The 6,754-nt window shown below is 38.3% G+C and overlaps 1 non-coding gene across 1 annotated transcript; it reads right to left on the bottom strand.

Moving 5' to 3' along the window:
- Positions 1–789: 789 nt before the first annotated feature.
- Trnas-aga lies at positions 790–862 on the bottom strand. Its single transcript has one exon. It is a non-coding gene; the product is annotated as a tRNA-Ser (tRNA).
- Between the last annotated feature and the right edge of the window lie 5,892 nt (positions 863–6,754).

The raw sequence follows: 6,754 nt of genomic DNA, 5'->3' as shown, positions 1-6,754 counted from the left end.
CGGGGAGGCTGCTTTAGGGGGTTTCCGTAAGAATAAATCTAGTCACACAACTGAGTTAAATGTCTCAGTAAATAGCTCAAAGACATGAACAGTTTAGTGGATTAGAAGAGAAATGAATTAATGGAGCTGGAAGTGGTATCTTTCATATTAATGGAGTATTTTCATATAGGCCTAATGCGGAGTTTGTTAGTTATTGTATTAATTTCAAAGTTGTTATAAATATAAAATGTGCACCTTTTTTTTCATCGACAAAATCCCATCTCCCGCCAGTGTGATGATATCACATAATTGTGTATATACAATCCCTGAAGGACTTGCAGCAAACCATTGACCCATTGTTGTTCTTTATTGCATCGGTTTAATTATACTGTCTTATCCGCCATGCTTCGTTGCACACATGTACGTCATGGTGGAGGTTTCACAACTTTCTTAATTAGCTTTTTTTCCCCCCTCTTTACAATTATGAGGGCATTTACGTCATTGGACTAAACATCACCATACCGGTAAAAACGATTCTTGATATAATTATAGGCACTGGACACTATTGGTAACTATACTCAAAATAGTTGTAAGCACAATATTTTAGTTTTTGAGAAGAAACCTTTTATTAGGCATCTGGAAGCAAACACACTTGTGCAACAAGGGTATTATTTAATAGATGTTAATAGATGTTAAATTTGCATCGGGATAAAGAATATTAATTTTTGTTTTTTACCCATATACACCGATGTGTGTAGCACTGTATACTCAGTACTTTCCCCGAGTCCTGTGAAAAAAATCACAGGCATTTTACTCGGGTGGGATTCGAACCCACGACCCTTGCAATTCTAGAGCAATGTCATACCAACTAGACCACCGAGATTGCCCGGTAGCTAGAGGCAGTTCGAATCCTATTTTTAGCAGCGGGTACTGCAAACGATTTAATAGATGTTAGGTATTATTCTATCCCCTTTTTTTCTCGCAACTTTGACGACCAATTGAGCCTAAATTATCACAGATTTGTTTTAATGCATATGTTGGGATACAGCAAAGAGAGAATGCTGTTCTTTGACAATTACCAAACTTGTCCAGCGCCTTTAATGAAAACAAAACTTAGACTTGTAATTGTGTTTTTAGAACAGAATTTCTTCCTTATGCACCTGATGTTCGTACTCGCTGTCAACGACCAATGCGGGTCGTGGCCAAGCGGTTAGTAGCATCGGACCCAACAGATAGTGAGTTAGAGCCCTTGTCTAGAACAACTATTATTGCTTCGTCCTTCGGATGGGACATAAATCCGTCTCATCAAAAAAAAAAAAAAACGACATGTTTAGATGAAGTACCCCAAGACGGAAAAAGTGAACTTTGTTATACACATTTCCAATCATACATTGCATTTCCATCACTACAAATATAAAGCATCTCTATATATAGCGAAGGGCAACTCACTGGGCTGACACAAGTACCAATGAAACAAAGTAATTTCCTGTAGATTTGTGAAGACCTATATAGAAGATGCTCACTAACGACAGTGCCGCAAAAACTGCTGGTACTCATTAATATAACATCATGCATGGCTAACCATGTCGATAGTCACGCCACATTATTATAACAGAGCTTATATATTCCGCAACTATATAAGCAATAACATACCATAGCATGTGGTAGTTATAATATCAATAGCCTTCTTTGTGTACTCTAGAGTTAGGGAAAATGAGTTGAGTTACTTTAACTCAGGGCCCGATTTCATAAATTTTTTTCAGAAAATATTGCTTCGAATAATTATCTGCCAAGCAAAAAATTAGTGGGGCACCAGTTGCAACAATGTACTACGGAATTTTGGTTGGTAACCAGTTTCGAACCACCACGATTTTGTCTGTGCTTAGCAAGCCTTGCTTACATGCCTTATGAAAGGTTGCCATATGGCTTTAACTGTAACCATAACAAAGCGTTAATATAACGTTAAAGTATGGGCAGAAGCGGAACAATAGCCATAGCCGAAGTCGTACATGAAGAGCCGAAGCCGTACATGAAGACGTATATATATCGATCCGTACCCTGTAGGATCCTATATCGCCGTGTTTTCATTTCTGCAAAGTATGGTGGACGTCCGAAATGACTGAGTGTATTTATTGGTTCACTGCTCAAAGGGAAACTTAAGGCAAAAACTCCACTTTGTTTTGAGTCCCTACAACACATAGCACGTTAACGGCAAGCCTCGACCTTTCCTTAGTCCCCTGTCATAACAACGTGTTCCCGATTCTGTAAAAATCACTTTAATATTCTGTCATTTAAAGCTGTGTGAGGATGTTAAATGTTTATGTTGAGTGGGTGTTATTTGCATGAGTTTGATTTGCACACGAATGTTGAAGTTGTACTATTAAGCAAAACGTGAAAAGTGAAAGTTGACCCGCCGTGCGGTTCCCATTGGGCCAGGGGTTGACTTCACGAAACGTCAGGACGTTATTTCGAGTTAGGACTAGTAACTCGTCCTAACTTAGAACGGGTTAAATGCGTCATAACGTCTTCGGGTACGGAACTTAACATTTCCGGATCAGTCGTTAAAAATGGGCTTTTAACTCGCATTCTGCAAAATTGTTATCCTTTCTGTGACAGTTTGACAACAGATTCAGGGTCAAACTGACCTCAAGAGGGTCAGGCCACAAAAGAGTTGGATCCGGTTCAGTTTGTGATCAGTAAACGAGTTCTTAATTTCAAATATTCTTCAGTGAACAAGTGCTTAGTTGTTCAATTATATTTCACTATCAGTTATAACGTAAAATAATGATACCATAGTAAACCAATGCCATTTTTTGTAGGTTTTCCCAGTCATTTTCGGCAAAAACTCCCTACTTCTCGAAAATGACGAGGACAATTCTTTGGCGATGGCTTTGTCGAAGAGCCTTCAACATTGCATGAAGTTATTTGAATCACTGTGAGGCAATCTTAAGAAAAGTAACAGTACTTTGATTAAACTTGTTCTAGAAAAAAACTTGCTGTTGTCATTGTATAATGAACTTCCATGACTCCGAACCAACACGGAAGCAGAACATGTTGGGGAGGTTTCTGCTCTACCAGCCAGGCGTTCTGATGGATGATATACCCAAGTCTATATCCGTATGGACTAAATATGGTAACCATGTTTAATCCCAGGAGTAGGTGGCAACGGCCCCTGGAAAAAAACCATAGATTGAAGCCCCCACACTTACGGTGTAGGCCCCCTACCGGTATATAGGGCAACCTGACTTTGAGATTCGTTACCATGATTTTCTACTATATTATTTAATGGTTCGCCAACCTTGAAGGAGTTATACAGTGTCCTCGTGAACGCCTAGAGAACAATTAAGAGAATATCAACTCAAATATTTGTTGCGGTGTTTCAATTGTATCTGCTGACGAAGACAAAACAAAAATAAATAAAGAGCCATTATCGATGTCACATTATTGAGCTAAGCTTCTGGGATTTACCTAATTGTTCAGTCAATGTTTACCATACTAAGTCGTATTCAATCGATAAGCAAACATCCGCTTGCCACAGCCAATGGCATTAAAGAAAAAACTTATTTATTAGTACAAAGGTTTTTTTCTCTCCAAACTAAAGGTCACTGTTTTATGTTTAATCAGGAAATGTATCGGTTAACGTTCAAGAGCTCAGATTTATGGGCACCGGGGTACATACAGTAGTAGTGTACCTCAAAAGAAAGTTTACTTCACCAACATTATTGATGATAGTTGTTGCTTTTTTTATTTTATTTTTTTATTAATTTAAAAAAAAAAACTTTTAGAATGTAAAAATAACTCGCAGACAATATTAATAAAATGCTTCAATCTTAAGAAAAACAATGGTTGTAAACATGCGGGTACAACCAAGTATAAATATGTTTATAGATAAATATTATAATTTATGATTGCACCCGCATGTTGGATCAGCCTGTAAGTAATACAGATAAATGACATGCAGGAGCTCAAATCAATAGGTGCGCGGTTTTTTTTCACGTGCGTTACACAACACACGGGACCAACGGCTTTAGTCCCATCCAAAGGACGAAGCAATGGTTATCATTAGGTTCACAATGCATGCGTGTGTGCTTTGTACTGTGGTGTCATGTGTGATAATCTAAGAAGCCGTATTATTCATGAAATTAAATCAGGATTTTCAATCTTTGAGGGGACAGTGTCGTCGCAGAGTATTTACATTGCTCTCCAGCTTGCGTATTTACAGAGTCAGACGTTGTTCTTTCTTGTTTTGTCTTGTGTAGCCGTTGATACGTTTTTTTATGAAGAAGATTGAATTTATTTTAATAAGGGCCCCTATGTCAACCGTTGCCGTATAACCTCGCATAAGTCAGGATCAACCATATTCTTCATTAAGAATGTTGTCCATTTTCACAAGTTCAATACACCATTAACTACATGGTTATTGGGTTTGATGAGCCCATTACACCCGCCTGTCGAGAGAGAAACAAAACAAACAAATTTCTCTCGCACCCTCTAATGTCATTTGTCAATTTTAGCGACACCTGATGACCGGTGCGAGCAGGAACTTACGGGGTCGTTTGCTACTCACAGACCCGACTGCCCGTCAGTGACCTGTCAAATATAGTACCTTATGATGTAGTCTATCTGATAATACGCCACTAGTATTATACACATAATGAATGTTTATGAGTGCAATGGTGCGAATATGTTCATGAGTTGAAAGATGGTATACACATAATGAATGTTTATGAGTGCAATGGTGCGAATATGTTCATGAGTTGAAAGATGGAATGTTCTATTCAACGAGGCGGAGCCGAGTTGAATGGAACATTCCAGCTTTCAACGAATGAACATATTCGCACCATTGTACGAATGAAAAACATTCATTATTTGTTTTATATAACATCCAAGTAGAACTTTGTAATTTTGATTGAAAGATACAACTTTCAAAACAAACAATTTCAACTGTAGAAGCCGAATGCTAGTAATTTTACTATGCCTTCTTGCAGTAACACCTGCTGCGTTACCAAAGACACGCGCACGCAGTGATGTTTTTACTCGGCTTTTTCGTTCCATCCGAAAAGTACCATTGCACGCTGGCAGCGTGCCAGCGTGCAATGGTACTTTTCGGATGGAACGAAAAAGCACGGCGAGTGACTCAGCGTGCAATGGTACTTTTATTTGCTATCACGTGACGGACAATCCTCCAATCAAATGGCAAGGATCTGCTTGGGTGTTATATAAAATGTTCTATTCAACGAGGCGGAGCCGAGTTGAATGGAACATTCCAGCTTTCAACGAATGAACATATTCGCACCATTGCACGAATGAAAAACATTCATTATTTGTTTTATATAACATCCAAGTAGAACTTTGTCATTTTGATTGAAAGAAACAACTTTCAAAACAAACAATTTCAACTGTAGAAGCCGAATGCTAGTAATTTTACTATGCCTTCTTGCAGTAACACCTGCTGCGTTACCAAAGACACGCACACGCAGTGATGTTTTTACTCAGCTTTTTCGTTCCATCCGAAAAGTACCATTGCACGCTGGCAGCGTGCCAGCGTGCAATGGTACTTTTCGGATGGAACGAAAAAGCACGGCGAGTGACTCAGCGTGCAATGGTACTTTTATTTGCTATCACGTGACGGACAATCCTCCAATCAAATGGCAAGGATCTGCTCGGGTGTTATATAAAACTTCATATTCAAATCGGGTGATGTTATATTTGGTGGAGATTGAAGCACCTAAATTATTGATACACGTTTTATACAGCCAATGAGGACGCGAGACATAAAGAACCTTAAAGGTGTTGTGTACCTTTGGTTTTAGGAATCGTTTGATTGTCTTAATCCCTTATTCATAAATACCTCAGACAGTTTCGCTATTCCTATTGGTGGAGCTTGCACCTGTGCCACATCACGCGATACGCGCGACGCGCACAGTATTCCCTTATAAGGAGTTGTTTACCCGAGGGCCTTACCATTTCATAGCTGGAGGGGTGTTGTGTTAATAGAAATCATTGAAAATTAGAATTTTTGCATTTATTTTACTTTATGACCAAAAAGTGTTGATGTTTTTTGACCGAAAAGGTATTTATGAATGGGAATCAAAGTGTGTTGAATCGGTTTTCAACTAGGGGTTTAAACCCGCCGAGGCCTGGTTCTTGATAACTTACCTCGACTTCGTCTCGGTAAAAGTATCAAGAACCAGGCCTCGTTGGGATTAAACCACTAGTTGAAAACCTCCACCACACATTGGTTCCCTAATTAATGTAGGTGTTCGTCAATTTATTAAATTAACCCGTGAACATTTCATTTCAAAACCAGGAAGAATAATCTCCAAAAGGAATACATCGTCTAGAAAAGTGTTACATATAAAAGCTTATTATTTTCAAAGTTAGGGGGTATACACAGTGATATCTTTTTTCCATAACCGTGTGTTGGAAGTGAAATGTTTCTCAAAATGTGTTATACAATCCAAAGCTGCTGTACTTTATTGCATAAATATATAAACTACTTATGCATCCGAATTTAGAAATACATTTTAACAAATCAGATAATTTTATGTAGTTGTTTGCAGTGTTCACCTTGACGGGAATCAAGACTTCACAATAGTTATTCATTAAACTATTGTTTGCAAAAAACAAACAAACAAAGAAACAATTTGGTCAGTTTCCACTGCTATACAATGCAAACAGTCACTGTGTTGGTTGCTCTTGATTTAATTAATGTTGTCCGAGTTAATTTTTAGCTCCATTCACACGAGAGGCAAATCAGTCATTCCCTGCTACT

This window comes from Asterias rubens, chromosome 6 (genome assembly GCF_902459465.1).
Source record: "Asterias rubens chromosome 6, eAstRub1.3, whole genome shotgun sequence".
In the NCBI taxonomy this organism is placed as follows: Eukaryota; Metazoa; Echinodermata; class Asteroidea; order Forcipulatida; family Asteriidae; genus Asterias; species Asterias rubens.
Note: the sequence above shows the minus strand (reverse complement) of the source record. Positions and strands in the feature narration are given on the sequence as shown.